Source organism: Culex quinquefasciatus, chromosome 2 (genome assembly GCF_015732765.1).
Source record: "Culex quinquefasciatus strain JHB chromosome 2, VPISU_Cqui_1.0_pri_paternal, whole genome shotgun sequence".
Lineage (NCBI taxonomy): Eukaryota > Metazoa > Arthropoda > Insecta > Diptera > Culicidae > Culex > Culex quinquefasciatus.
The window spans coordinates 8,620,580-8,630,542 of record NC_051862.1 but is presented as its reverse complement, the minus strand read 5'-3'; positions in this window follow the sequence as shown (position 1 = coordinate 8,630,542).

Genomic DNA, 9,963 nt, shown 5'->3' with positions numbered 1-9,963 from the left:
ACGGTCGAGCGCTTTATGCATTTATGGATGCGACCATGTCCGTTCATGTGGGAGCACTTTCGTCAGCACTTTCCAACATCATCGCCAATAACTGTGTAAATGGGTAGGGTAAGTGGGCCAGTGTTTGACATTTTTAATAGTTTTCAAAAATTGATTTCGATTGAATAAATTCGTTTTCTTCCTGATTTGAGGAATTTTCAACCTATGTGGTCAAGTCATATCATCTTACTCTACTCATGTCTTATCTGTTGCAGCTTTTTTTTCATGTTTTGCAACGATTGCACTCGTGTGTTGGCAAATGAAATAAATTTTAATCACCATTTGCTTTTTATGATCGGTATGTATGGTATTGCACACATACATACTCTTACATTACACAGTCAGTACAACACCATCATTGCGGGCAAAGGATTTCAAAAGGATGAGAATGCTTCCCAGAGTAGAGAAAAAAAATCCGGTATATTTATTTAATGAACGAGAGAGAGAGAGTGAGTGTGGAAACTGCAATGGCAGCAGCAGCACCACCAAATGCAACCAATGTTCACCGGGGGAGAAAGCTTTCGATGGTTCTTGGCGAGCTTTTCCCCATCGAAAACATGTGGCACGCGCAGAAACGAGATCTTAGTCCCATCCGACGACGGGCGAGCCGGCCTGATGACGCTTCGTTATCCTCGAGAGGTGGTAAGACACTGCGATGGAATGACCTTTTTGTATTTATAAAAAAAAAAAAACTAATTCAACATCAGCTCTTATTTTGAGAGTCAATACTCAGGTCAAAATTAGTCAAAAGGTATATTTCATGTTTTTCAAGGGAAAAAATGCATCTAAAGCTATAAAGCTAAAAGCATAAAATAAGATCTTTGAACAAAAAAAATAATACTGTTAAACAAAATTTTAAAAAATATTTACATTTTTACATCCGGATATAAAAACATTTCAACACATTTTTTGATAAAGTACACCGTTTTCACATTATAGGCTTTTATAGGTGAAATTTTTCGTATTTTTTTCGATTTATAAAGAGATTTTTGAAAAGCTCAGATTTTTTCTTTAATTCTCTTTTATTTACGTCATTGATTGAATTGCTGAAGGCCACTACAGCCACTTAAGGTTAAATATTGTAAAATATAATTTTGTGTCAGTGTCGTTTAATTAGCTATCTCGGAATTTTTTTGTTTAAATTCCAATGATAATAAATGAAACTATTAAGATATGTTTTGCTCTATTCTATAAAAAAAAACGCTCGAAATTTGAAAATTAAGCCCAACAACTGAAAGTGTCCAAATTAGGTGTTTAAGCTTTCTCAAAAGGTTACTCTTGATTCTAAATTTTTGAGCTATTTTTTAGATAAGAACAAAAAATATCACAAAAGTTTCTTCTTTAAACATTGAAAATCAAACCAATGTACTAAATTTGCACTAAATTCAAATTTTAGGAGGCTGTATTTCGACATCCAATAATCCGAAAAATTCTTGGAAATTTTCTAAACTTTTTATAAATATTTGTTTTATTTCAAGATTGCAAAATTTTAAAATTTTTAGAAAACATTTCGACTCATATATTAAAACTCTTCACTTTTAAAAAATTTGCTGTTCAAAAATGCATCCAGTACCGTAAAACGAGGTGACTTTGATAGGTTTAAGATTTTTCCGCAAAATGAAGAGTACAAATTAAATACGCACGGAATAGTATGGAATCATTTTGACGTGGTAGAGAAGTGTTCAAAGCACTCTTAAATGAAGTTTTCATAAAATTTTGAAAAGTTTAAAAAGTGAGTTAACTCTAATTAAGAAAATGTTGATAAAAAGCATTACAGTGGACTCTCTGGCTGTCGATCTTCTCGATATCAATATTGCTCCAGCTGTCAATAAATTTTTCAGTCCCTTCAAATAGATTGCTTTGATTTTTCGTTCTATAATTTGATAACTCCCGCTCTCGACGGTCCCTTCAATATTGACAACGAGAGAGTCCACTGTATTTTAATATTCTGTAAGTGTCATGATTTTCTCAATGAACATGATTTCGAATCTTAAAATGGAATGCATTTTCGGATTCTTTGGACAATTATCCACTTGGGGAAGGTAAAATAAGTTTTTTAAATAATTGATATTATGTGTTTTTGAAACATAACTCAAAAAAAAATCTCCCTATTTATAGGCATTTTCAGTAGAACAGATGTTATTAAAAAATGTGAAAACTTTTCATTCTTGTTTCGATTTCAGTTTAGTTTTTAAAATATGATACGATAATTTTATAAACAAAACTAGTTTTAACGAATTTTAGGCAAAATTTTGACTTTTTAACAATTTAATCTAAAATTTATACGTATTTTGTTAAAAAGCTTATAAACTTAGTTAACTATTTATAAACATTGATTTTTCTCTAAAAAGCTGTATCAGACACCTTAGTGATGGTACATTTAACGTAATTATAAAATTTGACCACATTAAATCTGATTTTTACAATAATAACAAACCCCGGAATTAAAAAAATAATTTTCAATGCAACTATTTATTTTTTTAACACTTTTGATTATTTTTTTTAGCTAAAATAGTGCATGCACCTTGTGTGGCTTACCCTAGTACATGTTTTAAAAATAATAGCCTTGAGACAAACCTTACCAGTTGGAAAATATTTAAAAAAATGAATTGAAATTCTATCAATGTCACCCCGGTTTACGGTACCCCTACAGTACCTTAAAAACACAAAAGTTCAAAATTTTAATGGAATTAGACGCGCAATCATCTGAAAACTATTTACTAGACATTTTCTTGCAGTGATGTTTTTTTTGGCATTTTTAGACCCGTTTAAAACCCATCGTCGAAAGTCGAAATTTAGTTTTTTTTTAATGTGTGATAAACAACTGATTTTGTTTTTTACAGTTTTACAGCACTTTGTTAATTGTAATGTTGAAACCATGGTCAGTATTTTTACCTATGGCTAAATAAGCTGTTTTGAATTATGAGTTCCATCCAAACAAATCTCTAAACAAATGTTCAAATATATGAATACTTTTCTCAACGATGATATTAAATAAAAATAAAAAAAAACAGGACTAGTGAAAGCATTGAAAATCGCTTTTTTTTAATCTTTAATCTATTTAATTATTAATTTTTGATTTGCAATTAAAAATAATTTAATAACCTTCAGATAGTGCTCCATTTTATTATTTATAACAAATTGCTTTCATTTTTTTTATATTTTGAAAATCGATTTATGTTTTTACCTTCCATAGAAATCAACGAAAAACGTTTTTTTCTAAGCGTCATCGATACGGTCTAGTTAAAATAATCATCGATTTACATGTTTAAAGGTTAGGCTGAATTTCGATACTAGAAACGCTCCATCTAAAGTTTTATCCAGTTTTTTTTTTCAATTGCATCGGGGATAAGTGCGTAATATATGGTTTAAAGGACACTTCACTCTTTTATTAGTGAACTTTTTTTTATTAGATAAAATGAAAATGATCAGTAAGAACATGGCTTATTCTATAATTTCATTGAATTTCCTATAGTTAGTTTTAACATGACTTAGAACTATGTACTAACTTTATTTTAAGAAGAAAAAAACAAATTTTGAGTACGCCATCTAATTGGACGTCGGTTTTAGGAAAATTTAAAAGTGGTAGGTTCGTTTTTTTTCTGATTTCGTGTGAGTTTATAGTGTAAATTGCTAAATTATTTTTAGAAATTTATAAACATTCCCGCCCAGTGCCCCTCCCTTACTGCCCAACAATAACATCAACCACTTGCAACTAGCAGCAGCAGCATCGGTGCCCAGTCAGCACAGTCGAAACGTGGAGCCACATCAGTAATACCAACCAAGAGTGCTTGCCAGCTAGTTGCTGCTGCTGCTGCCAAGTGGTACATTTAAGTACCGGCACACACAGCCAGCAGAAGTTCTGAATTGGCAAACCAACCGACCAACGCACACACGAGAATCGTCGAGAAATGGCAACATTCACCGCTCAAGTCGTTGCATACATTTGCTGCAACGAGAGCAAGAATATTCTTTTGGAGGGTGAGGGGAAGCAGTTGGAGCATCATCATGAAAATTGCTGCAAGAATTATCGTCAAAAATTTGAAAAACGACGCAGACGAACGAACGAACTAACGGGGGAAAGATGATTTGCCTCTCTAATCGTGAATGGAAACAAAATGGCCACTTGAGCAGTGTGAGTGGGTGAAATGGTCTGCTTCTTAAAAAAGGATGATTGGAACCTTTTATGCTGAAGTTTGGCTGGAGTGGTTGTTATTACGAGAAGGTGGTGATAATTCGTCTTGAATGGTAGAACAATGCACTTTGGAAAGGTGTTGGGTGGGATTTTAATGGGTAAACAACACTTGTGCATTATTTATGAAGTGTATTCTAATTGCTGAAGTTACTTTGAGTTGAACACCTAGTTGTTCACATTCCATCATTTTAATTTGAGTTAAATGAGTCATAATCACTGGTGGTACCAGTCCTAGGGCACAAGAAGAAATCTAATTTCTGTTATTTTTTTAACTATTTTTTCTGATAATAAGGTATATCCAGAATAATTCACTGGTAACTATTTAAAAATCAGAAAATTTTTCCCCGACTCCTCTTCGATTAACGTGAAACTTTGCTTTAAGAGGTTATTTTGGCCCCTGATCACGAATATGTGGTCCTTTCAAAAGCAAACGATTGAGTTTTAGCGGTTAAAACTTCGAAAAACTGGTAAAAATCGGTCAAAATCATGACTGAAAAAAAAGTTTTACAAAACTTTAGATATCTCGTGAAGAATACATGTAAACTCTTAATGTTTATACATCTAATTTATGTTCTTGGTTGCTCTACACCTATGTAGAACATTGTTATACTCTCAAAAGTTACCGCAAAGTTACAAAAAACGCAGAAACGTTATGGCAAATCAGTAGAGTGAGGACACGCAAGGGATTTTATTTTATTACGGTGTTTGTGAATGACCCCGCGGGCAAATCTTAAACAAATTTCTGTCAAAAATCCTAAAACATGAAAAAGGGTTGTACAGCCCCTCCGTCGCGAGATATAAAAAATAACATCGGATTCCTAATTACGGACCGTGCCATCTCCACGTGGCCTTTAAATTTGAAGTTGTCTTTTTGTCACTTAAAATTTATTTACAAAAAAAAAACATTTTTTATAGGTATTAGAAAAATAAATAGCCGTCTTAACAGAAAATTTCAGAAAGTTGAAAAACCTTTGACGAAGCTTTGTTTTTTTTTAAAAAAAAAAAAGAACTTCAATATTCAATTATTGTTTTATGTACATTAAAATAATAGTTTGCAATCCTTATGTACAAAAGTCAATTTATGATAAATTGCACCGTTTTCAGATTTGTGCACATTTTCAATTTTGCAACAAAAAAATAAAACGGGAAAATGAGATTTTATTCAGTTTTGGATTCATGTTTTGATCACCGATATCTCGAAAACTAATGTCCCGGTTTTCAATGCTAAAATGAAATTTGTGAAATATCTATATAAAAATTATTTTGAAATATTAAAATCCAGCCCATCACTTGACAATGTGCATAATAAGTGCTTTTGCACTTTCAAAAAGTTATTCTTGATAATAAAATATAAAAAAAATATTTTTATTGAAAATAGCAAAAAAAATACTATTTTTATCATTGAAAATTAATTCATCAATTCATGAAATAACGGTAATTAAAAAACGAAGACTTATGAAGCATCACTGAGAAAATCACATCATCATCTCATCTTTGCCTGGCCATATTTCGGGAACAAAAGGCAGTATCATCACAGTTTAAAACTAAGGTAACTTTACAATAGGACAACACTACATTGAAACATTGAACGTTATAAACAAAATGAAGTCCTTAAGAAAAATTTCCTTGAAAAAAAACTTAGTCATGCTGGCCCGTAAATTAAGATAATTTAAATTTGAATTTTTTTCATGCTTCGAAATTTAAATTTAAAAAAAAAAATTCGAATTTTCTTTAAAAAAAACATTATTTGAACATTTGGAACATTGAAAAAATAGAGAGCTATCTCAAAGTTTAAATATTCATAATTTACAAAATTCAAAACCATTTCTAATTTGTTTTAAAGTTTTTTGTTAATTTTTCTTACTTATGAGTTTTTTTATTTGAAAATTTTCACCTTTTCTAATTTTTTTTTAGGCCCGTAAATCAAGATAATTTGAATTTGAATTTTTTGTATGCTTCGAAATTAAAATTATTCAAAATAAAATTTCGAATTTCTTTTAAAAAAACATAATTTGTACATTTAGAACATTTCAAAAAATTACAGTTAATATCAAAAGGGAAAAAAGCATTAAAATATATAAAATCTTAAAAAAAATAAAATTAAAATATATGATGACATAAAACATAAATATAAAATAATTAAGAAATTTAAGTTCCGGGAAATGTACACTCGTCTTCGTCTCGATATTATTATCTGTCATGCTAAATTTTGCTAAATTTCTTTGTTTTTTTAAATTTTATTGAAATTAATTAATTATTTATTTTTCTTTTTAATTTTTTTTTCATTAAATTGAATAAGAAACTGCGTACTAGTTTATAGTGATAATCAATTTTCCTTGAAAACGATGGACGGCTTCACCTTAAGAACTTAAAAAATTAGTTTTTCTATTATTTTCAATTTTAACTTTTTTTCTATTTTTGCTTTTCTCAATTCTGAAATATTAAAAAAAAATACAAGATTCAATACTATTTCTGACTTAATTTTAATGTTGTAAGTTTGTTTGAATTTTAAATTTGGTTGAAATGTATAATTTATTTAAAATATTTTTTTTTGGTATATTTTTTTTTTAGTTGTTTAATTTTCTAATTTATGTTTTTTTAAATTATTTTTTTTCAGCTTTTCCAAACTTTTTCCTTTTTTTTATCCTTAACCTTTTTTGTTTTTTTTTTTTTTCAAGATTACATGTTTAAAAAGCAAAACTTATACCATTCTTGAGTAAATAAGAAAAACAAAAAAAAATCATAACTTGGTCAAAGATATTTTGCATTTATCGGATTTTATTTCTTTTGAAAAGATGACAATTCCACAAAAAATAGCGTTATTTCATTTAGTCATTTAAAAATCTGCATTTTTCTCGGGATATCATTTTTATTCAGTGTAGTATTCATAACTGTGTCCCAAAAAAAATGCAAATGTGGCGGAAACCTTCAGGCTAATCCGGATTTCAATAGGTTTTTGCCTCAGGAACAATGTTTTCATACAACGAAAAATTCTAAAAAAAAATATTTAGAACATGCGCTTTGCAATTTACTGAAAAATGGTCTGTTTTCATTAAAAAAATATCATATTTTGTTTAAAAACCTTGAAAAATTCTTTGAAATTGCCCCGTATTTCACTTTAAATCAAAATTAAGAGTCCTATCAATAATGTTTTGTATTCATATTGATCCAAGAAGTCGTCATTTTTCAATGGCAGCATGTTAGAGTTGGAAACGTATTTTTTTTCTGCCTGAAATTTTTAAGAATGTTTCTCAAATATCCATCTTAAAAAATGTTGGCACCAAACCCAATACCATCATCTTGTAGGTAACAAATTTGCTTAGCAATTTTGTTGTTTAACAATTAGTTTTTGTAACTTTAGTGCTAAGATTTTAGAAAATAAAAATTGCGAATTTTCTAAATTTCCTACAAAAAAAATAAATTTAAAAAAGTTGTTAAATGGTTAGATCAATTATGCAAACAAATTAAATTCGTTTGAGAAAGGCTTTAGTAAAGATTCATTCCCACATTTGCAGTAACAATACTCTCGCACTCCACCTGTCAATGTCAGTCATGCAACAAACTGCGTGAGTGTCGTTATAATTGAAAAAAGTGGAAACCTTTTCACCACCAGCTGGGCCACCTTGAAATCACGCCCGGCACACAAAAATAAAACAAGCAAACGTCCATTGTTCTCCTGCGGGGGTGTGTCAGTTACTGATAAACATGAATAGAAAGGAGGAAAACATACCAACTCTTGTTGATATGCTGCACACCGCGTTGACAGGTGTCACAACAGGTGGGTAGTGAAAAAAGGTGGTTTCTGTGGCGGGACAACCCGTTGCGCACGCTGAAGGTTAATTTATGGTGAAATTGGTGGAAGGTGTTTTTGGTGCGGTTATGAATGATGATTTTTTATTTGACTGAGTGAGTCAACAATGTCAATAAATTCCAATTTCCAGGCAAACATTTATTGCATCAAACGCAACTCTCGGTGAAAACAAAAACTTTGACTAATTAATTCAATTATCTTCGACGGAAGCAGAGCGCCATCTGCCAGCACGGCAGAATATTCGAACTCTGTGCAGTCCCTAGTTTTGTGCTAAACTACGGTTCCACTTAAACTAGTTAGCCCCAAGGACTTTGAAACTTTGAAAAAAATGCACTCAATAGTTCGTTGTTTTAGAAGATTCTAGTTATTTTTCAAGCTTTCACTGAGAAGTTCATCTTTCTAGTGATTTCAATACCTTTCCTCCGCTGGAAAGACAAAATCGACTAGAATCAACTTTTGCTGAATGCAGCAAAAAAAATCAGTTAATTAAACAAAGCTCTCCTTTGTGCCGGAGAGGGTTTCCTAGGGAGGCGGTAAGGACGACTGATTGAATTCCGAGGAGGTCCTCGGGATGTTTCCCTTTATTTCTGCAGAATTGGCTCGAGTTAACTTTGAACGTTAACATGCAGCAGCCAGCAAAAGAAATAGCTTTTTGTAGTGGGCTCTTCATTACGAGGTACTTACGGACCAACCGAGGGGAGAGCTGCAGCTTGAGATGAAAAGTTGCGTTGTTAGATGCTAATGAGGGAAATCTGAGAAGTTGATATTAAAATTCCAGGGATGCAATGAAGTGGATCAAAGGAAAATTAATTGATCGATTCAGAAGAGGCTAGAACTACCTTTTTTCAGAATGTTATGAATACTTGTCATAGAGTAGAGGTAGTGAGAAAACATTCCCATAGCTTCACTGCCGGCCAGCAAAAATTGGAGCATTGAATAACTACCAAGCAACTAATCTACGCCTCTCAATGAGAGTAGGCGTTGACGTGAAAATGACCATTTCGTATAATCTATCAATGAACACAATCCAACGACACTTTGGAGATTTCGTCCAACCTCGCCAACCGATAAACCAAAAACTTCGTTCCAAATACTGCTGAAATATTCCGAAATTAGACAACTCGGCGGGGCTTCCCGAACCAAAGTGAGTTACGACACCCTTGGCAGTTCCGGCAAACAACGACCATCGTTAGATTTAATTTATCAACAGCGCTGGAAAATGGCGCACGGTCGTTGTCGTTTTGTGTGCGTAATTCGCGCAATACCCTGAAGTAGGGTTGACTCTTGCAGTGAAATTAGTCCGAAAATGCGAACTTTTGAGGTCGTTGATCCGGGTGAAAAATCCGCAAACGATTACGCGTTAAATATTTAATCTAAATCGCAACAATTTAACTTAACATCATTTACTCCACATAGTGTTCACGAGCCAGTTCCATTTGCAAATTAATTTTCTCGCAAATTGAGGAAGGGGTTGCAAAAAGGGGTGGTAAAAACCTGGAATCCCTACTCCAGCTTTCCACCTTCCTTTCCCAGTGGGATTCCCTGCTGCAAATTAGATATTCAACGAAATGGCCACAAATGGACACACACACACTCGCTCTCTGAAACCCACTCATCCAGTCAGTGGCACAGGGCAGTTGCAGCGTGCAAAAATAATCATTTGCATAATACAGCATCACTTTTTGCATGCCAACCCCACCCTCTGTGCCCCCAACCAGAGAGGGAGTCCAGCCCATTATGGTCACGGTTAGAGCTGCTGAATATCCACCCCCACTGCTGTGCAGAAGCTGGCTGCAGTTCAGTGTCAGTGTGCCAGACGGGTTGGGGTCCAGGATCTGGAATGGAAAACCCATTGAGGTATTTATCATTTAAAGTGCAACTTTGTGGTGATTGAGAAGAGTTTAATTTTTAACTTTGT